Consider the following 16,677-nt stretch of genomic DNA (forward strand, 5'->3'; position numbering starts at 1 on the left):
CTAGAAGAAATCTCTCTTCTTATCAGATCTGGGAGAAATTCCTTGTCTTTCAGCTTCTATTTTCTGGTTTTTGGAGATTTCCAAGTAACTTGGCATCTATCGCTGGCGTTTGTCTGTTTGTTTGTTTGTTTGTTTGTTTGTAACTGTCCCTTTTATATCTTGTAAGAAATTTGCATAAAATATATTCTATAGAGCTGTGGTGGCTTAGTGGTAAGAAGTGCTGCAATCTCAAAGGCACATGGTTCAAATCCATCAGCTACTTTACAAGATGGCATGAGCAATCTCCTGTGTGATTTGCTGCTTCTGAAAACCTGATGGAGGGTAAGTTATGAGTTGGTTGTGACTCAAAGGCACACAACAACAACAATATACCACCTCTATCTCATTAATATAGCAAAAATAACCCATTCCCAGATAGCATTATAAATGTAGGTACAGAGATTGCAATTTACAAAACCTTCAAAAGGAGTGGCACAATTTAATACAACTAGTATCTCAAAATAGAATTTTAGTTTTCACTACAGATAGTGCCTAGGTTATAAATGTTCAATTATATATATAATCTGCAGTAGTAAATCAACCCCAGTAAAGTCTATTGCATTGACATTTTGGGATACAGAAAATTGTTCATAATAACAAATGAGTAGTACCTTATGAAACACATCAAGTATTATTATACTGTATTATGATGTTAAATGTATTTTACTGTATCTGGAAGGATTTTTCTTTCAATATATGTAGAAAAGTATACTAAAATAAACACATAACTAATTCAGCAAACATATATGAACCATAACTGTTTTTACTTATTTACAAATTCTTTTTAAAGACAGATTTAGGAGTTTAGAGAAGTATTTAGGAATCAAGGCAGGTAATTTTCGAACCACCTGTGTTACTGTGAAATTTCATATAGCTTCACCTCTTAGATCACTTCTATTTTCCTTATCTAAATAGCTATTTAATTTTTTAATATATTATTTACAAAAATTGAAGACATAGTGTCTTGCTCGACAATCTAGAGGCATAGTACAAAGCTCTGGTGAACTAGTTGTAAGAAGCTGTGCTGTAATCACAAAGGCATGCAATTCAAATCTACCAGCTACTTCTTATGGGCAGTTTCCTCCTGTGTGATTAGCTACAGGTCGGTTCAGACTCAACAGCACACAATAACAACAGGCCATAGAGAGTTGTGCTATTAACCAAAAGCCTGACTGCCTGACTTCCCCTGTGGTTCCAAAGAGAAAGCTGGGTAGTCTTTTTCCATGAGGTGTACAGCCATGAAAACCCAATGGGAGAACACTGTAAGTCAGAACTGACTCACTAGGCAGATTCTAGGTTTGAATCTATAAAATATTGCAATGTTAAAAGCCAATACTAGCAGTCTTCTATTAAATTTATATGATCACCATCATATATGATCTATTTACTTAAAAAGAATGTCATAATATAGTTATTAAAAATCTAGCAAAAGTTATCTATGAACATTTTTATTATTAATACAGATGATTAAGCTTTCAAAATCTAGTTTCAGTTCTCCAAAAGATGACTTTTTAAAATACAAATCCCTTCATAAGGGATAGAGAAGCTCTTAGTTTCTAATTTAGAAAGTATATATTTCAGTACATTCATTATGAATCACAATTGTTTGTTTTACTTCTTCAAAATATAAATAATTCAAAATGACAAGAGAGCACGGTGATGAGCCCAGGGCCTCTTGCTCAATTTATCCCCCAGTTGAGACATTTGATACAGATGAAAATTTACCAAAAATTATAAGGTATTCTTGAGAAGGAAGCTTGTTTCAAATGATGAAATATGGAAGATTAATTTACATTTTGAAAAGCAGATGAAATATGCAGTCCTATGTCCTCAATTTCTCCTTTCTTTTTGACTATTTCTGATAAAGAGTCCCCAGATGGTATAGTTTTAGGTGCTTGACTGTTAACTGAAAGGTTGAAAGTTCAAGTTTACATTGAAGCATCTGGGAAGAAAGGCTTGGCGATCTATTTCTGAAAAATCAGCCACAAAAAAAAAAAAATATATATATATATATAAAATCTCTTACACACAGTAAAGTCACCATGAGTCAGCACCAGCTTGACAGCATTAAAAACAAAACAAACAAAAACTCTGATACTATCTTAACTGAGTAGAGAAGAATAACAAATGAAGTGCATATGTGTGAAAAAAAATATACATATAAAGATTTACAACAGATAGCTTATGTGATTGTGGAGGCTGGCACGTCCCAAATCCATGAGTAAAGCTATAGGCTTTATCACCTTATGATCCACATGGTTCCAGGAGCTGGCATATCTACAGGTCAGGCAACAGACTGCTGGCTTACAGAGCTGCAGAAGCTGGAAAAGTAAAAAAGTCAGATGTCAATGAGACAAATTCAGGTTCAAGAGAAATAGAACTTTCCAAAAATATTTGTTTATAACACAGATGTGGGTAACTCCTTTTCCAAATGATTGCCTCTTCAATCTAATCATAAAATGAGATGTGATTATTAAGTGTCTACCGAACACCTGAGAATCATAGCCTAGCTAAGTTAAACATTATTAACTCTTATATCTGTCTTACAAGTGACTCAACAGTACATAACAACAATAGTAACAACAACTGTGATTATACAAAAGATTGATATCTTACTATCTATATCACAGCTTTTAGGTAAATTAAGACAGTAAGGCTGAAAATAAGTCTATTGATACTTTTAATATTTTCTTCCCTTACCTACGCCATCAAGGTCATGGTACCTGGAAGAACCAGTTCCTGGAAAGGAGCACCATTCTTAGAAAAAATAGTTGGTAGGTGCTGTAAAGTTTACTATGACTCAGACAGACCCTATCAGCAGATCAAAAACTTGCCCTAAGAATTTCTGTTATGCTCAAGCCCATTGTTAAAGTTACTGGGTCAATCACCTCCTTGATGATCGTCCTCTCTTTCACAACTCTTGACTTTTCCTAACATGATGGCTCCTTCCAAGCTCTGTTCCACCTAGATAGCAAGCCCAGGAGCATGTGAGATAAAGTTTCACCATCTTTGCCTCTAAGGAGCACCTTAACGGTACTTCCTCCAAGGTGGATATGTTGCTTCTTTTGTCAATCCATGGTGTCATCAATACTCTTCAACAATACCACAAATCAAAGGCATCATTCTTTTTTTCCCCTTCCTTATTTTCCAAATTTCAGATGAATAGGAAATGGATTGACTGAGCGACTGCAACAATAGGTTAAAGGACTGTAAAGATGGAGGACACAGAATTTGGCAGCGTTTTGTTTTAGTGTGCATAGGGTCACTATGAGTTGAAATAACCATAACTAATGCAATGAACATTGATGAGTCATGTTAAACTTATTTCAGCATATTCTAAATTACATGAATGGTTGCTTATTCAGGACTGGCAAAACATGAAACTCACCTCACATACCTAAACTTTTTTTGTTAAAGATTATTTACCAACTGGAAAACATTTAGAAAGTCGCATTTATAAAATAGTACTATGGATATACAGAATTTACTCTACTCTTCAGAATTCTGGGATCCAAAGTTCTACTAAAAATATTTCTGAACAATGATGGCCTCTCACTAAGGAGAACAGAATTTGCAATTCCACTTGTAAGAAGAGAATTATTTTGAGAACCACAGTTATAATTACAGTAACTTTTTCTCAAAGTCATCAGCACATTCATTCATGAGGAGGCTATATTAATGTTAATATAAGAACATTAATTATTAAACAGGAAAATGTTAAAAAACATCTCATGACTGACAAGCAAAAAATATTTATAACACACTGTTATATGACTGGCATTAAAATATGAGGATTTAAAACTAGTTTCTTAAAGCTATATTTTATGCTAGTGTTGCTAACTAGCAAAGTTCATGATTTAAGTTGTTGTAATTGAGGTCTGTATATCAGAAGAGAGCAGAGCTCACTTCATGCTCTCATCTAAACTAGAAGAGTATTACATATAACAAATGCTCAAAAAATAATCATTAAATAAATGAACATAAACTCTAATGTGACTAATTAAGTTATTCTGCCTCATTAGTAAAAATGGCAAAAAAAAAAATTAAACAAATTGCATTGCCTCTAATTGAACCTCATAGGATAATCATGACCTCATGATACAAATAATCCATATATTTTTCCCAAGAAATCTGATTATGAAAGACTTAAAAGAGGGTTAAATGAGCTGTTTTCAATTATAGAGAGAACATGTGGAGGAAAAAAACCCAAAGCTGCTTCTTTGAATTATATACTATTACTCAAAGCATTCCTCAAAGACTTTCAACTAGCTGCCCCTAACAATTTATATCTCCTGCTTTTTTAATGCAATACATTTAAATACAAAATTTATCATAGATATTGTTTGATTCCCTTTCTTTTTTATTTCCAAGCCTAAAATATATATAAATGTCATCTGGTCAAAGTTGTATTTCCAATCTCATTTTCATTCTTTATACCACCTAGACCCCATATAAATAAGCACTGAAAAGAAAATTGAAAAATGCTTATCAGTTTAGCCAAAGCCCAGAGCCTGAATTTCCTTCATTACAAAACAGAGAAAGTGAACCATTTACATGATGGAGAAGTGAAGTTGCGTAGTTGTTGGAAATCTGAGAAGCTTGAAGGCAAAGCAGTTGTCTCAGGTATACTGAGCTGTGGGTCATATACTAAAATGATATTTGAACCTCTTAAGGATGAAATCAGTGGTTTTCATTTTTGTTAAAAAATGTAAAAGGGTAGGCAAAGTCAGATTTTTAAGATTCCAATATAATAAAAGCAGCATTATTTTAGGTGGTTCAACATAATCATAAAATTATATGTTCTGTTTCTGTTCTCTCTTTCTCCCCTTAATCCCTTAGTTACCCTCTTAATTTCACAGAAGAGATCTGATGCTATATTTGTTCTTTTGTGACTTTTGTTATTTCACTCAAAATAATGCTCTAGATATAGATTCTCTAATGTTGTATTGCATTTTACAAATACTTTGTTGTTCTTTGGTTCTGCACAGTAAGGACTAAGACAAGGGAGGATCAACCTGGGAAGAAAAAAGGTAAAGATAATAAGGCTATTGGTGCTAGCAAAGAGGAACAAGATACGTGCAACTGTTCAAAAGGGAAGAGGAGAAAATCTTCAGTAGAAGGAATCAGATATCACTAGGACAGCAAAAATTAGTGGCCAAGTGGGAGATTGTGAATGGACAGAGAAAGTGCAACAGGTACTTAAGGATACAGGGAGATAAAAGCTATGGATCAAAACAGTAATGTTGTTATATGCAGTCACGTCGACTGCAACCCATAATGACACTATGTATATCAGCTCTGAATCCTGCCCTGTCCTGAGTCAGTCTCACTAATTCTGACACACCTATCTCTAGTGCCCCAGTTACTGTATCAACCCATTTTATTCGGGGTCTTCCTCTCCTGGGTTATCCCACCACCCTTCCAAGCATGATGTCCTTCTCCAAGAACCAGTGTCTCTTGTCCATGTGCACACAGTAAATGAAGCAGAGCTTCAAAGTCCTAGCCTCCAAGGAGAAACTTGGTTTCATCCTCTCCAAGACGGCCCTATTTGTTTTCTTGGCAATCCATGGTATGTTCCAGCACCATGATTCAAAGGCATCTATTCTTCTGTCGGCCTTAGTCATTGTCCAGCTCTTTAATGCATAGCAAGAAATTACGAAGATCATGGCCTAGATTAGGCACACATTAGTCTCTAGATTGACATCGTTGCTTTTCAGCATTCTGGAGAGATCCTTGACAGTAAATTTCCCCAATGCAATTTGTCTTTTAATTTCATGACTGCTGGTGCCAACAGTGTTGATTGTGTAGCCAAGCAAGCTGAAATTTATGACAACCCCACTATCTTCTCTATCCATCAGTTGGTTCAGTGGTGAGAATCCTTGTCTTCTTGATGTTGAGCTTCAATCCATATTGAAAACTACAGTTCTTGTTCTTCTGCAGCAAATGCTTCAGGCCTTCTTCAGCTTCAGCAAACAAGGTTGTGTTATCTGCATAATGTAGGTTGTTGATGAGTCTTCCTCCAATCCTGATGCCACATTCCTCCTCATAATATCCTGTCCATAATGGTCTGTTCTACATATAGATTGTAAAGGTATTGAGACAGGAAGCATCCCTGACACACTCCTTTCCTGATTTTGAACCATGCAATTTTTCCCTGCTCTGTTCTGAGGACTGCTTCCAGGTCCAAGTTTTGCAAAAGCACAATCAAGTGTTTTGAGATTCCCGTTTTCCTCAAGGTTAGCCAAAATTCGTTGTCATCCACACAGTCAAATGCCTTTGCATAGTCAATTAAACACAGATAGACATTCCTTTACTACTCTTTGCTTTCTGTCAAGATCCATCTGACACTGGCAATAATGTCTCTAGTGCCACGACTTCTTCTAAACCCAGCTTGTATTTCTGGTAGTTCTCTGTCAATGTACAGTTCCAGTCATTTCTTGATGATCTTCAGCAAGATTTTGCTCTTATGTGATATGAGAGATTTTGTTTGATAATCTCCACACTGTCTGATCACCTTTTTTGGGAAGGGAATAAATATGGGTCTCTTCCAATCAGTTGGCCAAGTAGTTTTCTTCCAGATTTCTTAGCTCAAATCATAGTCAAAGATCATGATTATATAAAACACAGTGTATAAAATTTATTATATAAAACAAAACATACATGATTGTTTAAAAATGAATGATTGTAGAAATCACAATGTATATGAGAGAAACAAAATAAAAAATGAGGAAAATAAAAAAAATGTTGTTAAGTGATATAAAATTGACTACAACTCATAGTGATCCCATAAATAATAGAATTGAATCTACCTCTATCCTGCACCATTCCCATGATTTCTGATAAACTGGAGCCACTTGTTACAGTCATTGTGTCAATCTAATTTGTTGGAGGTCTTCCTCTTCTTTTCTGACCCTCCACCTTTTCCAGCATAATATTATTTACCAGGGACTGACCACTCCTGACAATTTGTGCAAAGTATGTGAGACAAAGTTTCGTTGTCTTTGCTTCTAAGAAGCATCCTGGTTGCATTTCTTCCAACACAGACTTGTTTGTTCTATTTTTTTATTCATTAGAGTTAATAAATATTTCATTAGACATGAATAATATTTTAATATTCCATATAAAGGGTCAATATAGGTCTTCAACTAATAGACACAAAATTTATGAAAGATTTTTCAACTAAAACTTACTGGAGTATGGAAGGATATTATGATTAGGTGCTATCGCATCACTTCTGATCTTTTGTAACTCTGTGTATGAAAGATCAAAACTATGCCTGATCCTGAGTCATCTTCACAGTCTCTGCTGTGCTTAAGCCTACTGTTGTGGTCATTATGGAAATCCACCCAGTGGAGAATTCACTGACTCTCTGCCAAGTATGATGTCACCCTCCATGGACTTCCCTTTTCTAATTTGGACTTCTGTGGCAGTTTTCCTCTGTCCTAACACTTAACTATGAGTAGGAATTGACAATGGCTAGCAGCATCCCTAGCTTCTTCCCACTAGATACAAGTTGTTGTTGTTGTTTTTAGGTGCCTTCTATCCAAGTATGACTCATAGCAACACTGTGAACAACAGATCTGAACCTTGACCTATCCTGTACCATTTTCATAATTTCTTAAATATTGGAAACCTTCACTGCCCTCACTGTGTCAATCCATTTCTTTGAGGATCTTCCTGATAGCATGCCCAAAGTTCATGAGAGAAAAATCTCACTATTTTCCCTTGTAAAGCTGTATGTCTTCTAATACAGATTTCTCTGTTCTTTTGACAGTCTGTGAAAGGCTTCCAGTATTTGGGATGTCTTCATGTGAAGTAGACACATATGCATGTACAAACACACACAATGTGTATAAAGACAAGTTAGGCCAACAGAGGAAAAGTTACTCCACAGAATTTCCTTAAGTTCACTTTTCAAAATAGAACCAAGGTAAAGAAGGAAAGAATGGTTGGTCTATATTGAGTCATTGAAGTGTATGTCAAGAATTCAATGGTGACTACATATATAGTGACATTTTCGTGGTTCTGTTCAGCACAAACTTTGTCTAGTGAAGGTGAATTTGATATGCTGAATCTTTTCATTTTACTGAAGGCATTTCTTGTGGAAGGTTAAGAACATAAATGTCCCACTCGGGGATCCTGAATCTGAATAACTCACATTCATAATTTTCAAGAAAAGAAAATTTTAAAATATGTCAAAGAATAGATGGATTTTTGTCTTTTGAAAATCTTGCCATAACTATAGTTTCAACATTTCTTTAGCTTGTGTACCAGAATTCATATTTGTTGGCTTTTCTCTGTATATAAGCTTATGATTTATATCTAATGGGTTTTTCTAATTTACTATCTTGCATGAAACTGTGATTCTGCTAATAATTTCATATTTGACAGCCTCAACTCCACATCAGTGTGTTTAATTATTTCTTATGGATTCCTGATAGATAGTACAGTGGTTAGCAGTCCCTTCTGCAGCTAACAGAAGGTCAATGGTTTGAACTTGACAGCTACTGCCTAGGAGATGGTGTGGCAGTCAGCTTCCATGGCCTTGGAAACCTTCTGTGGCAGTTCTCCTCTGTCCTATAGCATAACTATAGGAAGTTTAGTAGGCATTTACTTGGCTACAACGAGTTAAGCTGAATTCTTTGCTTTTCTATGCATTGCACAATGGCTAGCAGCATCCCTGGCCTCTTCCCACTAGATACAAGTTGTTGTTGTATATTGTCAAGTTAAAGCCAACCCATAGCTGACCCTCAAATGGGGTTTCATAGGCAGTAAATTGCATGAGAAGAGATTGTTCATCTGTTTTCCATGAAACAACAGGTGTATTTGAATCATGTCCCTTTGCACTGGCTGCACAATTTCTTACTACTAAGCCACCAGCAAATTCTCATTTTTTAACAACAGAAATGTCTCTGTTGTCATGTGCCATTGAGATGGAATGGAATGCTCACTGACCATCCAGCAGGCTTTCAGAGGCAGTAAACAGCATGAAAATGATTGTCAATCCTTCTCCACAAACAGCTAGTGCATTCAAACTGTATATAGGAGGAGGAATGTGGCATATGGATTGGTGGAAGATTCATCAACAACTTGCATTATGCAGATGACACAACCCTGCTTGCTGAAACTGAGGAGGACCTGAAGCGTTTGCTGCAAAAGGTCAAGGACTACAGCCTTCACTATGGATTGAAGCTCAACATAAAAAAAAGAAAGAAAGAAAACAAAACAAAACAAAGGTTCTCACTACTGGGCCAATTGGAATCATCAGGATGGAGAGTGAAGAAATACAGTTAACAGTTTTTAGTTTTCTTGGCTCCATAGTCACACTCTTGGTACCAGCAGCCAGGAAATCAAGAGACAAATTGCATTGGGAAAGTCTGCTGTCAGAGACTTCTCCAAAGTACTGAAGAGCAATGATGTCAGGCTGGAGACTAAGTTGTGTCTGATCCGGGCAATAGTCTTCGCAATTGCATGCTATGCATCAGAGATATGGACAATGACTAGGGATGATAGAAAGAGAATTGATGCCTTTGAGCTGTGGTGCTGGAGAAGAGTCTCGAATATACCATGGACTGCTAGGAGAACAAATAGGTTTATCCTGGAGGGGGTGAAGCCGGGCTTCTTGGAGTCAAAGATTCTGAAGCTTCATCGGACATACTTTGGCCATGTTGCAAGGAGGGACCTGTCCTTGGAGAGGGACTTCATGTTTGAGAGAGTGGAAGCACAGTGCAGGAGAAGAAGACCCTCAGTGAGATGGATTGATTCTGTGATTGGGGTAGTGGGAGTAGGTGTGTCATAGGCAATGAGGTTGGCACAGGATAGAGCAGGGTTTAGGGCTCTTGTACATAGGGTCACTATGAGTCGCAGGTGACTTGATGGCACATAATAACAAACAAATAATTACGGTTGAAAAGCTCTAGTGTAGTGTCAGATACTTTGGCTTAAGAGTTAACAAGATCTAATGAGTTATGCATTCAAAGAGATATTGGAGGATATTCTTATCTATATATGATATGATGATATGATATGATATGATATGATATGATATGATATGATATGGATAGTAGTTGGAGGTGTGATAATGTTTATGTTAGATCTCATAGAGACAACTACCACTAATAATAACCTATGAACAACAGATCTGAATCTTACCCTATCATGAACTATCTTCACAATTTCTGATAAGGTCAAGGCATTGTAACAGTAGTTGTGTCAATTCATCTTATTGGGGGGAGAGTGTCTTCCTTTTTTCCTTCTGACCTTCAACTTTTCCCAAAATGATGTCTTTTTCAAAGGACTGGTCTGTCCTAACAACATGCCAAAAATGTGTGAGATAAGGTTTCCCCATCCTTATTTCTGGGGAATGATGATCTATAATTAGAGTTCATTTTCAAATGACCCTGAATTATTTTACAGTTTGCTTTTAAATATAGTGATAAGTTCAGTTATGTTACTGTGTCCTTGTGATGAAAGGTGTATTAGAACAAAATCAGGTAATCAATTAATATGTAGTCATATATTTTCAAGGGCAAAACAAAAATACACTATCTTTTGACAAATGAGAGCATTCTACAGGACTATTAAACATGGTCTTTTCATTACATTTTATTTTGAATTTTACTAACTCCTGTGGTAATGGAGTGTTCTGTCTCTAAATAACAACTAAAATCAAGTTCTGGATTGTAACCAAATAGAAATCTGTACAAAATCACTGAAGTAATTTCTTCAAAACATCCCCAGGAATGAAGAGCAAGAAGAGTTAATATATTCAATGCATCATTACTTCTCAACCTTTTTCTACAAAAGGGAAATCAGTTATTGGTGTATTATATATATTTCAACACATTAAAATAAATATAAATGCACAGTACACATAATTCTGAACACAATTGAATAAAGTAGTTTTATTTATGTAGCATCAAACAGAAGCATATATCAATCAGTTTAAATATATTGCACTTTACACAACCCTAGTGAAAAATAAAGGATAAATGTTAACATTTGTGTGATTTTACAGGCTCTCTTGTGATTACATTCTAGGAACTGCTGCCACCTGTTGGTCATAAATTACAATACATAATATTATGGTTCTAACGGTGACAGATCTGGTTTATATATCGGATGTTTTACTAGAGTTGTTTGTATTTACCAGTATTTATGAAAACAATTTTTATCACTTGGAACATTATCATACTTTCTAAATATCATTAAGACAGATACTACTGTGCAGTTATCATAGGGTTTAACTTCCATAAAGGTTGCTGCACGATTTTTCAAGATTTTTAAACATTCAGATTGGGTTTGTGATGAACTGGAATGAAAAAGCATACAGGCCAAAAGAGCTTTAGTGAGTCAGAATATTTATACAATATGTCTTTGATATTCAATAGTGGTTCCTACAGAGCTAATCATCTTCCCCCTCACAAAATAAAAATTTTTATTTGTCGTTATTAAAAGCCTGAATGTAAAAGATTCTTGAACTGGTGGCTCAGAGCCACCAGCTCATTCAGCTTTAGCACCTGTCTCATTTCCAGTAGCTTTTCCAGAACCACCACCTTCACCATGAAGCTCCAGGAGTTTTCCCAATTCAAGCTTAGGCTTCTTCAGAATTTTTACTTTTCTTGCAAATACATCATGGAGAGGAGGTATAGACTTGCAAGACTTTTCCACGTCTTTCTGAATGTTATCTGGAATCAATTTATTGATCACTTCTTTTAAGTCATTTGTTTGCACCTCTCAGGTCATAATTGCCATAATTTTCTTCAGGATTTGGGGGATCTGTTGGTGCTAAGCATAAGAGGTCTTCCAAACTTGATTGTGGCATTTTTTGTAAAACCAACGCAAAAGAAATGAAGCAAATAAACCATCAGTAGACTGGATATCAACATGAGCTTCAATCATGGTCTGCTGTTTTTTGACCATGGAGCACATTTTGTTACTTGTAAGATCCACGCCATGGAAGTTGATGAGGCAATTTTTGCCTTGAACATCTCCAGTAATTAGCTTGATTTTTCTCACTGCAACCTCATCAATTTGTAAATCAGCAAGGCTTACTTAAAAAATACGACCCTTGAATCCATCAGACACAATCTTGATTCCTCAAGTCCTTGTGATTAGTGTCTTCCCAATAGTTCTTAAAATGAACATAGCTGGTGCCTTTAGATCATACCAATCCTTCTTGGAAAATACATCAACCACTTTCTTCTTGGCTCCCTTTTTTTGCTGTCTTTTGTAAGGTGCTTTTTCTTGCTGACCACCATGGTGGTGCCCAGAGAGCCAATACAGCAGAGCTGATTTCTTACCTGTGTGATGTGATGATATTGTTTCACTGAAGGAAATTGTTATCAAACCAACAACTGCCTAAAGAAATACATAGTTGTAAACAAATTGAAAAAAAAAAACAACCCAAAGTTAAATTCACCTTTGAATAATAGAGAAGATCTGTACTTTTGTACGTAAATACACTCTTCATATGCAAATAATAGAATAAAAGTTCTACTGAAGTACTTTAGTAAACTGACAAGAACCTGGCTCAGGACAATTTAAAAGAGGATTCCAAAGTGAAATGTTAAATGGAAAACATTCTTTTGGATTTATTTTCTTCCCTCAGTGGAAATATTTAGCTTGAGTGGGATGAAACTTAAGATGAAATGAGAAGTGATTTCAAAATTATTACTTTGCTTTCCTTAACATACTGTAATTACTCATTTATCAGATAAATATTTGTTAAGAAAATACTACATTCTAGATAAAAAAGGAGTCTTGGGTGGTTCTTTGCTAACAAAAGCTTTATTATTTGATCCCACTAGCCTCTCAGATGAAGAAAGATGTGGTGATCTGTCTCCATATTGATCAGCTTTAGAAAACTTATGGGACAGTTTCTTTTCTCTGTCTTTTAGGATCAGTAAGGAGCACTGGTGACTTAGTGCTAAGAATATATGCTATAATCCCAAAGGCATGAGGTTCAAGACCAGCATCTGTTCCAGGGGATAAGGATGGACAATTCCTCCCATGTGAATAACTGCCTCTGAACACCTGCTGGAGGGTCAGTTATGGATCAGTTCTGACTCGATGGCACACGGCATGAAGGGCCACTGATAGTGTCATGTGTAATGTGTCGGGTTATACTGTTGCTGAAGGTCAGCAGTTCAATCTGCCAGCTGCTGTTTAAAACAAAGAAGGGCAATCTACTTTCATAAGGATTTATAGTCTGAGAAACCTAACAGAGTTGCTGCAAGTCAGAACTGACTTGATGGCAGTGAGTTTGTGTTTTGGTTTTGGATGGAGTAATTATCAATAAAAATTATCTTTATGGCAACAAGCTTGATTTTGGCTTGGTTGAGTAGGGAAATTATTGTTTTGAAATAATATCCTCCCCCCCAAAATTAAAGTGCTGTGGTGGTTTAGTGATAAGGAATTGTGCTGCCAAACAAAAGGTATATGTTTCAGATTCACCTGCTGCTTTGAAAGAGTAAAATGTGAATTCTCCTCCAATCTAATTTACTGCCTCTGTAAACCTGATGGAGGGTCAGCTGAGTTAGTTCCAATTTAACAGTACACAACAACAACTGAAAAATTGGTGCCTTAGAATGTAAGCCTTTCCAAAAGTTAGTCTTGAAATTCCTATGGAACAATACAAGAGGGCGTTGCTATAATTTTGGAAGGAGTTCTATTAAGACACTAGCTGCTGTTGCTTCTTCTTGATATGTACTGTTGAGTTGAGTCTGACTCACAACAACCCTATGAACCACAGATCTGAACTCTATCCTTTCCTAAGCCAACCTCATACTGACATACTCAAGTCCATAGCTGCAGTCCACCTGGTCAATGGTCTTCCTTTCTCTCCCCCGTTCAGTACGATTTCCCTTTCCAAGGAATAGACTTTCCTCTCAACTTCCCTCTCAACATGTTCAAAGTATATGAAATGAAGCTTTGCCAACCTGGTCTCCTGCAGAAGGAGCACTCTGTTTGCACCTTCCTCAAGAACTGTTTATTGTTTGACAATCACAGAACTGGCCAGATAACAACAGGAAAACAGTCCAGGAGCAGACGCTCAGTGACAAGGAGCTTCCTTCAGAACTACCAGAGAGAGAAAATCTTCCCCAGAGCTAGTACCTAGGATTTGAGCTTGGAGCCATCTAAACTGTGGTGCTTATCTTTCAGTGTGTTTTACTATAGGAAGAATCTGCACATTGTTAATTACTTTGTAGTTCTAATCTTGCTTACTTATCATTGCTCTAATTAATTAGTACAGCACTTGTCTCTCAATTTTCTGTCCTGAAATAACTTGTGGGTGCTGTGATGCTAAAAATGGATGAGCCATAAATGTATCAAATGCCATAAAATTCACTCATGGTGAACAGGTTTTGGTAGAGCTCTCAGATCAAGACAGACTAGGAAGAAAGATGGTCATCCACTTCTGAAATAGCAGGCCTCTGAAAACTCTATCAAAAATAGAGGAACACTTGGTATTTAATTTCAAAAGATAATTCCTATTGGTAAAAATTCTGCTTGTCCAAATGCAACTTCATTTAAATTGTTAAATGGTTGTGAGGGAATTATATTTCCTTTATTCCTAAAGGAACTAGTGATCAGAAGACTTGTGAAACCTTTGAATGTTGTGATTTGGTTCAATATGAGAGAGGACCGACTGCATGAAGGAGTTATAAAGGTGTCAAAAAAGGTTAAAATTGTTCAGGGTGGAAGAAAAGTGAGCAATGTGAAAAGATGACCTGACTCGAATGGAGAGCACAGACAAGAATGGAGGAGGACACTCCTGGTAAAACACTGCAGATGCCATTACCCCCTTGTTCTCTGCCAAACAGATCTCAGCATCTCTGTGTTAGCCTGTGTTCCACTCCTGCTCCTTCACTGTCAATAAGCTGCTGTAGCACTAGGGTGTCAGGTTTTGGTCCTGCCCAGAACACTTCCATTCTGCTCTGCAAGGAGACAAAATAACTGATTGGTATGTCTAATTAACACAAGAAAATGGAAACTGAACAGCCAGAGGAAAACCGTCCACAACACAGAAATAAATGGTGAATTTGGTAAATGCCCTGCAGAAGATATGGAAGAGGTGCAAGCATTTAAAAGATGAAGGAACACTGATGAAATGGTCGAGCTTTGTATTCTGCTTTTAAGCAAGAATACTGGGGCCGTGATTGGCAAAGAAGGCAAGAATATTAAGGGTCTTTTTACAGAAAACAATGCCAGTGTTTCCGTGCAGACAACAGTGGCCCCAAGCCCATATTAAGTATCAGTGCTGATACTCAAACAATTGGAGAGATTCCAAAGAAAATCGTCCTTACCTAAGAAGAAGGCCTGCAATTGCCATCACCCAACTGCAAACAGCCAGCTCCTGCTTGAGTCTGATGTCGTGGAATGTTTAAATTACCAAGACTATAAAAGTAGCGACTTAGACTGTGAGTTCAAACTATTCATGGGTGTCTGGCCGGAGGAATTACTGAAGTCAAAGGTACTAAAATCAAAGAACTTCCAGGGAACACTCAGACAACAATCAAGGTTTTTCATGAACGCTGTCCTCATTCCACAGAGTGAGTTGTTCTTACTAGTGCCTGATAGTTTTGTAGAATGCACAAAGATCTTCCTTGATATTATAGCTTAGTCCCCCGTCAAAGGACGTGCACAGCCTTGTGATCCCAATTTCTATGATGAAACCTCTGATTATGGTAGTTTTATGATGATGCTTAATAACCACTGTGTATGACTTGTGGGATTTCCAATGAGAGGAAGACGTGGTTTTGACAGAGTGCCTCCTGGTTGGGGTGGGCCTCCTCCTTCTCCACCTCTGGCTGGGATGAAAACAGAGCTTCGAATCTCCCTCTTCCCCACGATCACTGTTATGAGGAAATTTGATGGCTTATAACAGAAGAGGAAGACCTGGAGACAATTATGGTGGTATGGTTAATTTCAGTGCTGAGAAAACTTGGGATTCTGCAATAGATACATGGAGCCCATGAGAAGGCAAAGGGCTTACTATCCACAGGGTGGCTCTGGATATGATTATTCCCATGCAGGAGGGAAAGGTTCATACAGTGATTCTGGTGGACCTATTATTACTATATAAGGAACTATTCCCCAAAATACGGCGGGATCTATTATTTGCTTAGGTGGTCAGTGGATTAAACAGATGTTTCATGAATCTGGAGCTTCAATCAAAATTGAAGAGCTTTTGGAAGGGTCTGAAGACTGTATCATTACTACAACAGGAACACAGACCCTGACACAGAATACACAGTATTTGCTGCAGAGCAGGGTGAAGCAGTTTGCAGATGTTCAATGATTCTAATGCAAGGCGTATTTTTTTCTTTTTTTATAATGTGAAGCAGCATCATGGATAGTTTTTCTAATACTAACGAGGAACAGAAGGAGTCCTGCATCTTCTATTTTTGTTGTTGTTTAATTTGCTTCTGTTTAAAAAGCAACATTCCTCTGCTTCATAGGTGTTCTGCATTTGAGGTGTTCTGAAATCTTTGTTGTTCACCAGATATAAAGTTTTAGTTCTTTACAGACAGGGAGTGAGGGCTAAAAGGCATGCAAAAATTAACATTGAAAGTTTGAAACAGAATAAATAAAAAAGAAAAGATGACTTGACTCAAAACAGTACATTTTAAAATT

At 36.7% G+C, this 16,677-nt stretch overlaps 2 pseudogenes; one reads left to right on the forward strand and one right to left on the reverse strand.

Moving 5' to 3' along the window:
- Window positions 1-11,400: 11,400 nt before the first annotated feature.
- On the reverse strand, window positions 11,401-14,839 carry LOC102846029 (annotated as a pseudogene).
- A 188-nt stretch (window positions 14,840-15,027) lies between these two features.
- LOC102846441 lies at window positions 15,028-15,925 on the forward strand (annotated as a pseudogene).
- The last annotated feature ends 752 nt before the right edge of the window (window positions 15,926-16,677 follow it).

The sequence above is a fragment of the Elephantulus edwardii genome, unplaced genomic scaffold (assembly GCF_000299155.1).
Source record: "Elephantulus edwardii isolate Elephantulus edwardi_28Jun2011 unplaced genomic scaffold, EleEdw1.0 scaffold00007, whole genome shotgun sequence".
NCBI lineage: Eukaryota > Metazoa > Chordata > Mammalia > Macroscelidea > Macroscelididae > Elephantulus > Elephantulus edwardii.